At 28.7% G+C, this 11,723-nt stretch overlaps 1 long non-coding RNA gene across 1 annotated transcript; it reads left to right on the forward strand.

Annotated features, from left to right (window-relative positions):
- The first annotated feature begins 270 nt into the window (after positions 1-270).
- On the forward strand, positions 271-2,028 carry LOC139871035 (uncharacterized). Its single transcript, XR_011766636.1, has 4 exons — positions 271-710; positions 854-961; positions 1,099-1,220; positions 1,592-2,028. It is a non-coding gene; the product is annotated as an uncharacterized lncRNA (long non-coding RNA).
- The last annotated feature ends 9,695 nt before the right edge of the window (positions 2,029-11,723 follow it).

The raw sequence follows: 11,723 nt of genomic DNA on the forward strand, positions 1-11,723 counted from the left end.
ATGATTCTCACACAAACTTTTTTGATCCTCACACACCAATTGAGTATTATTAGAAGAGTAAAAGGTTAAAATATGTGTGTGAAGATCAAAAAAGTGTGTATGAGAATTATCCCCCTTTAAGAAACCGTTTTAATAAGGATATATAATTTATTAGTTTAATAACTTACATCTTAATAACATATAGTTTTCATAATATCACCGTTTACGCCATTATATGAACATTCTTATTTACATATACGTCTGATAAAACGATTACATATAGATTCCGCTTCTGTTGAGAAGCGTCAGATAGGAGACTTATGGGGTCTTGTTTGTGATGCGAAAGGTGAATACGAGGCTGTACTTGAGCATTACGTGTTGGCTAGTATTACTATGTCAGCATTGGGTCAAGACGCTGATGTAGCTGAGTTTGATATGTGTATCGGTGATGCTTATTTATGTTTGGCTTGTTATGATGAAGCTGTTTTTGTTTATCAAAAAGCACTAGTAAGTGTCTAGTAGTTTATTTGCAACATGAGTAATAGAAAGAGAAAGAGAAAGGTTGAGGTTGGTGGACGTTCTACTCCGGTGGCAACCATCCCTGTTCCCAGCGTATGTGTCTGCGGTTCTGTCCCGCAAAGGCAGGTTGATGGGCGTAATTATTTGAGGGATCCTAACCATTTTAATCAGTTGCTTCATGGTGGTTTTTCCTATGTTGTTTCTACAACGATGTTAGTATTACTAACATTAACTCTGCAATTTGTTGATTTGTATTTAAAGTTAATAAATTTATATGTTAGATTTATTGATTTGGTGCAGCTTTTTAATTTTTGTGCAAAGTTATCAAGCTTCTTTTGTTATGTTGTTTGTGTAGTTGCTAAAGTAGCGGTTGGCTTGTGCAATGGAACGCTAATGATAATTACGCAGCTTTTATCAAAGATTATAGAGGCACCTGTTGAAGAATACAATCAATCCATAGACAGTAAGCACCTGTTCTTCAAAAGACATTATAAAATAATAACTCTTATCATCAGTTTGTATTGTTGTATTAATTTAGTCAAATTTCTGCACATCATCCATTCTCTACTTAACAACAACCAACTCTAATGTGTTATACAGGTGCATGATATAATATAACACTCGATATTAACAGAGACAGGTATGACGATGTTGAACGATAAAGAGTCAGCAACAGGTTTCCACTAAAAACATTACTAGAGGAGAACCCAAATAATTATAAGGTAAGACTGTCGTTGCCAACATATATTTTTTATAAAAAAATATACTACATCATTAAATATTTGAACTAACAAATTACGCAAATACAGTTTGTCAAATTTAGTTGCGTAGGCATGATCGGAACAATAGATGCAAACAGACAATGGTTTTACACTGCTTGCACCCACTGCAACAAAAATCTAGCTGGTAACCCTCCAAACTAGCGTCATTGTTATATAGATAATTTTATGACAAAATTACAAACGAATGTTCTCCTCATCTTTTTTCTACTTTTTTTCACACTAACTAATAATTCTTTTGTTTACATCTCTGCTGATTCAATCCAAAACATCAATTTTGTAGTTGTAAGTTTATGTAATATTTATCTATGCAGGTATACATATTGATCACATGGATTGCAGATCGACAAAATTAGTACTGCAACGCAACAGTCAACAAAATGCAGAGAATGAAAGTTTCATACTGATGAATAAACGAAAAAACAGAACACTGTTTGTCGAGATAGATCAAAATGAATACAACAATCTCAATCGACATAATGAAAAGGTAAAAGGCTTTAAAACTTTGCTAGAAACCACATTATTGTTATATCAATACAAATAAAGCCATAATAGTCCATAACAACATGTATTGAGATTACTTTGTTGCCTCTTCTATTTAAAAATTTGAAAACTAACAATTGCAAGTTGTTATTATTCAAGATAAGCAGTCCTTTTTTTGTCTCCATTTATGTAACAATAATTGGATTCATTTTTTATTTACATTTGCGTAGACGTATATTTACAACTTCCGTGCAACGCACGGGCTCAAGATCGAACGGGGTTTGATTTATTTCATTCATTGATTCTTTGTGATGCTAAGAAATTCGGATTCGGGAATATCCATTTGTGAAATCACTGTTGTTAAATACGTGTTAAAACCGATTGGGTGACGGTCAAGCCTGTAAATTTTGGGTAGGGGATGAATGAGTTTCTTTGACATAATTTGTGTTTTATGTATAACTAGTGTTCGAACACTCGCTTCGCGCCGGGGGTTCGGTTTTCAATGTATTTTATTGCGTTTAGCTTGTAAAATTTTTTTGTGGCTAACGATGATGTCGTTGAAGCGCAACTCGAGTCGAACTAAAAGGTATAACCCGTGAAAGATTTAAATGTTATTTAAAATTAACAATATATGTGCATCTCCGTTTTTCGCTATGGAGTTGTCGACTTTTAAAAATTTAACGGAGAATTAACGTGTATGAAAAGTACCTCAAATATTTAGCATTTTTTAAAAAGCGCCCGTTTTGCGTATAGCTAGTGACATTGTGTTCCTAAAATTATTTCGAGTTTAACGATGGTGGCGAAAAAATTTAACTCGTTGCGAGTGCGAAGATATGGCCCGTTGAATATTTGGGTGGAGTTTGTTTAAGATTTTTTATGAGAATGGTTAATTGACACTTTACCCCCTGTTTGGGGGTGGATTTGATTTTTTGGGTAAAGTGTGGGGGTGTTTGTGGTTGAATTTGGGAAGAAAAAAAGGGCATAAAGTCGAAAATACCCCTGAGTACTATTCATTTCCCATTTCTCTTTTAGAATATAGGTATAAAATATAATATAATTTTGGACCTATATTCTAGTGACATTGTGTTCCTAAAATTATTTCGAGTTTAACGATGGTGGCGGAAAAATTTAACTCGTTGCGAGTGTGACGATATGGCCCTTTGAATATTTGGGTGGAGTTTGTTTAAGATTTTTTATGACAATGGGTAATTGACACTTTACACCCCTGTTTGGGGGGTGGATTTGATTTTTTGGGTAAATTGTTGGGGTGTTTGTGCTTGAATTTGGAGGAAAAAAAGGTAAAAAGTCGAAAATACCCCTGAGTACTATTCATTTTCCCTTTATCTTTTAGAATATAGGTATAATATAATATAATAATTTGTCTTTTAGATATAATAATAATAATAATAATAATAATAATAATAATAATAATAATAATAATGAATAGTTATTAAATAGTAAAAATTGTGTGAGCGATTTATAATGAATGAGAAGTTTTTTGGTTAAATTATAAAATGTGAAAAGTTTGTGGTATGTTTATAAAAACTATGAAGTTGGCTATTAAAAGGGTGTGGTTGAATTGTAAAAAATAAAAAGTTTGTTGTAAGTTGGTAAAGCTTTTAAACTTCACTATTCATTTGAACTTTGTCAATAATAATAATAATAATAATAATAATAATAATAATAATAATAATAATAATAGTAATAATAATGAATAGTTATTAAATAGTAAAAATTGTGTGAGCGATTTATAATGAATGAGAAGTTTTTTGGTTAAATTATAAAATGTGAAAAGTTTGTGGGATGTTTATAAAAACTATGAAGTTGGCTATCAAAAGGGTGTGGTTGAATTGTAAAAAATAAAAAGTTTGTTGTAAGCTGGTAAAGCTTTTAAATTTCACTATTCATTTGAACTTTGTCTTTTAGATATATAGATATAATTATGGAGTCAAATATGATTTAGCATTTATTATAATGTTGATGCTCTTAAGCACTAATAATCTTCAACGGTTAACTTAATGTTTAATGTGAGTCAACCAAAACCAATTGATCTACAACTCATTATGACAAACTAATCTGTGACCAATTTTGACTCACTCAAAGAGACTATTATCCAATCCCATAGACCTGCCTACTTTTCACCTTTAATAAATAGTTATGCCTATGTTGTACGGGTTCGTCAGGTTATTTGGTTAACTATGTACTCCTGTAAATAAGTTTAACTAACTAGAATTTATATATATAACGGCCCGTCAAGTGAAAGGACCCGTTCATATACATTATAAACGATTCACAATAGTTGATTACATCGCGAGGTACTTGACCTCTATATGATACATTTACAAACATTGTATTCGTTTTTAAAAGAAAAACTTTCATTACATCGAAAATTGACAGGCATGCATACTATTTCAGAATATATTCAATCTATAATTGACTTAATAATAATCTTGATGAACTCAACGACTCGAATGCAACGTCTTTTGAAATATGTCATGAATGACTCCAAGTAATATCTCTAAAATGAGCAAATGTACAGCGGAAGATTTCTTTCATACCTGAGAATAAACACACTTTAAAGTGTCAACTAAAAGGTTGGTGAGTTCATTAGTTTATCATAATCAATCATTTTCATCATTTTAATAGACCACAAGATTTTCATTTTCATTTCTCATAAAAAATACATCTCATGCATAGAGACAAAAATCATTCATATGGATTGAACACCTGGCAACCGACATTAACAAGATGCATATAGAATATCCCCATCATTCCGGGACACCCATCGGATATGATAAATTTCGAAGTACTAAAGCATTCCAAATTCCAGAATGGGGTTTGTTAAGCCCATAGATCTATCTTTAGGATTCGCGTCAATTAGGGGTGCACTAATTCTCAAAATTAGTGATGTTCCCTAATTCTTAGATTACCAGGCTAAAAGGGGCATATTCGGTTTCGATACATTCAACCATATAATGTAGTTTCGATTACTTGTGTCTATTTCGTAAAACATTTAAAAAGCGCATGTATTCTCAGTCCCAAAAATATATATTGCAAAAACATTTAAAAAGGGAGTAATGAAACTCACTATACTGTATTTTGTAGTAAAAATACATATGACGATACTGAACAATGCAGGGTTGGCCTCGGATTCACGAACCTATATCATTTGTATATTTATTAATATACATAATTATAATCGAACAAATATATATATAAATTTATTCGTTATATCCTTTATATTAATAGTATATATATATGTTTCATATATTCATTTTGTATATAAAGATATTAGTTTTTGTTATGTTATATATATATATATATATATATATATGTATATATATATATATATATATATATATATATATATATATATATTATTTGTTTGTTGTAAAAAAAAAATAGTAATAATAGTAATACTATCATCATTTTAAAAATGACAAAAATAATAACAATGTTAATACTTAATATTACTAATAAAGGTAATAATGTTAATAATAACTCTATTAATAATAATAATAGTGATTTTAATAATAATACTTGTGAAAATATTAATTTTATTATTAATGATAGTTATAATACTGATTTTAGTAATTTACATAATAATACTCGTGATAATACAAATAATAATACTTATGTTATTATTATCAGTTCTATTATTTATAAAAAATGCTAATACTAATATTTACGAAAGTGATAATAATTTGTATTATAAACCTATCCATGATAATAATATTATAGTTTTGAATTTAATAATAATATCATAATTAATACTTAAATAACAATAATAATAATAGATATAATACTTATAATTATAATGTTAACAACAATTATGGTACTTATAATAATAGTTATAATACTAATTATAATAATAATTCTAACAATAATAATAATCATATTGATAACTGTAACGACCCTGGATTTTCCAAAGTTTATTTATTAATAATTGTTATTATTAATACTTGTGATTTATTGAATGTATGTTATTACATTTACTTGTTACCATGATTGATCGTACATGACTTTGAATGCCCGAAACGTCTTTGTGACACACATACATTACACGAATAATATTTATGAATATTATTTACATTCATGATTAAGTATTATTAATCATTTTAATTAACTATGGATATTAGTTAATTACTTGGGCTTTATTTGGATTTAGTTGTTAAATACTTGGACTTGGGCTTTAATTAATGTTAGTGGACTTAAAGAGCCCACCCTACTTCTTTAGTGGACTTATTAGCCCATTTAACATGTAAGTATTACATTTGATCTTAACTAGATTGATTAAGTACATAAGGAATATAGTTACATAATACTTGCACATCTTTCCCATGAAATCACCTCTTATAACCAACTTTTAAGACCTTTTCATGCAAGAACCTTGTGGACAAACTCCTTCCCCTCTTTTGATTCCAAACCGTCGGCCTTAGGGCATGTATGGAGGAGTTTTGTTTCATTTTATGTATTACTTCTCACTTGTAATCCTCTCATTTCAAACTCACACACTTACTTGCATTTCTCTCTCAAGCTTTTTCTCTCATTTTACTTTCTAAATTGTAAGTAACAAGCTTGTGTTCTTCCTTCTTTTTCTCTTGTAAAACCGAAACCAAAACACCCCTTTATCATCATTCTTTGCTTGTTTAAATCACTTGTTCTTTGTTTGTTGTTAATTACTTGTTGTTTACTTACTTGTTGATGATTACTTACTAGTAACAAGAATCAAACTTTCTAGTTTGAATTCTTCATTTCATCTTGTATTTACAAGAACATACAAGAGCTTAAGCTTTCTAGTTATGCTCTACATTTAATATGTTAAAAGATTGTAAGTTCATGGTTGTAAAATCTTACTTGTGAATCATGATTGTAAACTTAAAGTTTACTTTCCTTAAAGATCAAGCTTTGGCTTGAATCTTTAAAGTATGAACAACCCATGAACTAGTTACTTGTTTACTTAGCTTGTTTCTTTATATTATGCACTTTAAATTCATGTTGTTGGTTAAGATTGGTCAAGTGTTACTAGTTAACTTTGATCTCATTAATTTTGAACTAAAAGTTAACTTTAAAAGTTCAAGAACATGTAAGTAAGCTTTCTTTAACTATAACTTTGTACACTTATGTTAGATCTAGACTTTTGGGTCTAGGATCTTCAAGATCTAACTAAGAACTATGTTCTACAACTTAAGATCTTAATTTCATAAGTTTACTTTCAAGTTTGTAACTTATTATTAGTTTTAAAGTTTATGTATGTGTTAGATCTAAGACCTTGATGTAACTTTGGTTCATCAAACTTCATACAACTCTTAAGTGAGTTGTGCTACATGTCTTAAACCTACACTTGTGTCATAATAGTCAAAACTTGGTTAATATTACTTTTACATTTCATGTATGTGTTGAATCTAAGACTTTGATGTAACTTTGGTTCATCAAAATACTTGCAACACTTAAGTGAGTTGTGCTTCATGTCTTAGACTTACACTTGGGTTATGATGGTCAAACCTTGGTGAAAATGATGCAAACACATCAACGAGTTGTACACTTGAAGCTATATGCATCAAGGATGAGAACCATGATAAGCATCGAGCACCAAGAACCACCGGAACCTATTGACCCTACTGTTTTACTGTTTCTGTGTCTGACCCGTATGACCTGGGCTACTGTAAAGATGATTTTCAGATAGCTCTGTTTGAGTAGATAACTTTTCATTTAGGACTCGTCTTAATCCGAGTTACGGTTTAGGATTTATGGCCCTCCGATCGTCCCTATGTCCTTTTAACGTTGTGCTGAAAATTCTGACCTACTCGCACTTAAACCGTCGCCACGGTCAAACGAAGAAGAGTTTGCTTCTGGGATTTTTACCACAGCTATAGGACTCATATACGGAGCCATGGCCACTGGTCTCACCTTATTTCAGTAGGTATGGAGGCCGTGGTGACTGACCGAACTCAGCCTTTGTTTTAAACTCTATACTTGAACGAAACTTGCTTTACACCTTTTGTTTGATGATGAATGATGATGACCTTTAAGACCTTATTTACATACATTTAAACCTATTGGTACGATTTACTGACTTAGTACTATTTGACTTAGGTTGAGGACTTTCTGGACCTACGTATTTGCTATTTTCCCGAGTCATACTTTACCGCTACTTTATCATTGTGAGTTATAGCATCCCTTTTTACTTTAACTATTTTGAGAACTGAGAATACATGCGCATTTTATGTTTTACATACTAGGCACGAGTACTTAAACTTTATATATGTGTGGGTTATACAACGGCATAAACATTCCTTTTAGCTCGGTAACGTTTAGTCATTGGTTTTTGAACCGGTGAACGCGAATCTTAGATATGGATCCATAGGGTTTGACATCCCCACTCGGGCTAGTAGCGCTAGCATTTAACGGGTGTTTAATACTTCGTAAACATTCGCACTTGCCAAGTGTACTTTCAGGGGGTATAAACGTTAAGTTAGTTATCAAGTGCCCACGGTTAACATATACTTTATCACACTGTTTTGAAACGCTCTTTGTAGCACTGAAATCTCGTGGCCTACCTTACATACTGTTATACTTAAACTATAGCTCACCAACCTTTGTGTTGACGTTTTTAAACATGTTTTTCTCAGGTGCTTAAGGTTATTTGCTTCCGCTGTCGTGCTAGTCTTGCTGTAGACACCCGCTGCTCTAGAGTTATCACCGCATGAACTGTTTATCTTGCATTCAAACTTTAATACTTTTGAACAATGATTTGTAACGACCTGAGGGTCACGTACTATTATCTTTGCTTCCGTTTATAGAAGCAGACTTTTGATGTAAAACATTTGACGTTAGTTATGACGTCACCTTTTATCTTGAATGCAAACTTATTTTGAAAACGCATATAGTATTTGACCTTGTAATGATCCCGTTGTTGATGATTCGTACACGATGGTTTTGTACGGGGCATCACAATAACAATATTAATTATATTTATAATAATAATAACATTAATAATAATCATAATAATTAATAATAATAATAATAATAATAATAATAATAATAATAATAATAATAATAATAATAATAATAATAATAATAATAATAATAATAATAATAATAATAATAATAATAATAATGAATAATAATAATGAGAGAATTAAAAAAAATAAGTGTATACCCTTTCATCAAAAGCTTTATCTAAAAAGAAATGCCCTGGACCGGGCTCGAACCCGAGACCTCTCGTAACTTGCAAACGACCTTAACCATCAGACCATCGACCAGAAGAACCCAAACCCAAATCAATCATGAAGTAACCAGCCTTTATATCTTTTAATTGAAGCACGATTACTAGTTGTGAGTAACTAACTTAATTAAAACAGAAATTTAAATAAAAATAGCTGTAACAGAACAAGGAAGAACACGTTATGAACTTGAAACCAATTTCGAATTTCTAAAATGTTTTAGGTTCTAATTCCTGAACAAAAAAGGTTCTAAATCATTATTAAAAACTTTCTGTATAATCAATTTGACTGAAAACATTAGAACGAAATCAAATTTCTCGATGAACATATAGTTGACTTTTTGAAATTGAAACTTTCACTCGAAAATTGAGGTTCATTACTAAAAAGGGAGACTTGAAATTTTCCAGATCGTTTAAGTAAGAGATTCCTAACAAATTGGCATTTTTACATTTTAAAGTTTATTACGAAATCGAGGCTTTTTAAAAAAAATCCCATGAACAGAGCAGAAGCCTGTTCTTTGCTTCTTTTCTGTTTCAGTTTGTCTCATTAAAGCTGTAAAAGGGTGTTGGTGATTGGTAAATAATAATGTGAGGTTTATTTGACTCCCTTAACACTGAATTTAATCGTTTATATCTTGAATTGGTGGTCGACAGAGTTTATTCATCAGGTACACAAAAATATATATATATAAAAAAAAAAAGTTGAGTGTGATTGCAAACAGATTTTGGATTGTATATTGTGATAGAATCTTGATTCGTACGATTTCAAAGGCAAGAAACAAATTTGACTACAGGATGAAAGGTACCTTAAACTGACTCATACGCAATTTTTCCTTGATTTAATAGTTATATGATAAATACTAATAATTAATAAATGTATGTAATTGTATTTATATAAATATATATCAGAATATGTATTTTTATATATGTATATCTGTATTTTATATGTATATATAAGTATTTATATATATCAGTACTTGTAAGGCTGTATATTAATTATATCTATATCTATTTATAGAATATATAATGAAAATATAATAATATCACTTATGCATGCATTAATTTTTAATAATAATGATGAAACTAATAGTAGTAGTAATAATAATAATAACAATATGAAATCTTGATACTAATAATAATAAAAATGATAACAATCCTATTATTAATGTAATTAATAATAAAATGTATTGCTTTCTAATAATTAAAATATTGATAAGGATAATAATTTATAATAATAATAATTCTTAATAATAATTTCTAATAACAAATAATAATAATACTAATATTAATATGCATATTTATAATAATGAAGGTAATAATATGTCAATTATGTTATAACTTGTAGTTCTATATATATATATATATATTTGTATATATATTTATATACATTACTGTATTTAAATATTTCTGTTTATATATATATCTGTATACATATATGTATTATATTTGGTCTCATTAATTATTAAATATAACTATAATAATACTTCTTAATATTATAAATAGTAATAATAACACTTTATAATAATGTAATGGTAATAATAATTATATTATTGATAATAATATTATCTATAAGTTTTATATCAGTAATAATGATAATTTAATTTTATCACACTTCATATCTATATATGTTATTACTAATACTTCTTATAGTAATGAGAGTAATATTATTGTATTATTAATTTTTAATATATTAATATTACATGTTATCATTTATAATTGATATTATGTAAGAACTTATATTAGATTGTAGTTTCTTATATATATATATATATATATATATATATATATATATATATATATATATATATATATATATATATATATATATATATATATATATATATATCTATATATAATAATAATTATTACTTGAAATATAATATCATGTATCTTATTTTACATATTTATTTCTAATGGTTAAATCACATTTCATAATTTCAAGTTAATATACATATACTTACATTTATATATATATATATATATATATATATATATATATATATATATATATATATATATATATATATATATATATATATATATATATATATATATATATACAAACAATAGTTCGTGAATCGTCGGAAATGATCAAAGAGTAATTGATTACATGAATATAGTTCCAACATTTTTGAGACTTAACATTACAGACTTTGCTTATCGTGTCGAAATCATATAGAGATTAAGTTTAAATTTGCTCAGAAATTTCTGGGTCGTCACATCAAGTACCCTTAACGACTTTGTTACTTTATCCCACAGCTTGATCATAACTCTAAATGAATTTAATAAACAGCATTGCATTCTTTATGTAAAAATGATTTCCTATAAATGAAATCCACCAAAATATGTAGTTTAGAAAAACCCAACATATATAAATAACCAAAGTTGACCAAAAACAAGTCAACCAAATCACCCACAATGTAACATAACCAAAAATAGAATGCAAAGTTTAATGTTTAATAAAATCTGCCAACATGCATGCAGACTCTCTAGCACAGCGGAAGCCAAATAATCAAGTACCTGAGAAAACATGCGAGTAAACTGTCAACAAAAATGTTGAGTGAATTATAGGTTTAAAATAACGTATAAACTTTAGACCACAAGATTTCAAATGTTAGAAAACATAAAAATATTATTCCATTAATCCATGAGCCACCTGGTAACCACTTAACCATTTTCATACCCTTACCAAACAACAATATACACTGAGCATGTGTATCTTCAAAAATAACGAAGTA

This window comes from Rutidosis leptorrhynchoides, chromosome 1, assembly GCF_046630445.1.
Source record: "Rutidosis leptorrhynchoides isolate AG116_Rl617_1_P2 chromosome 1, CSIRO_AGI_Rlap_v1, whole genome shotgun sequence".
NCBI classification, from domain to species: domain Eukaryota; kingdom Viridiplantae; phylum Streptophyta; class Magnoliopsida; order Asterales; family Asteraceae; genus Rutidosis; species Rutidosis leptorrhynchoides.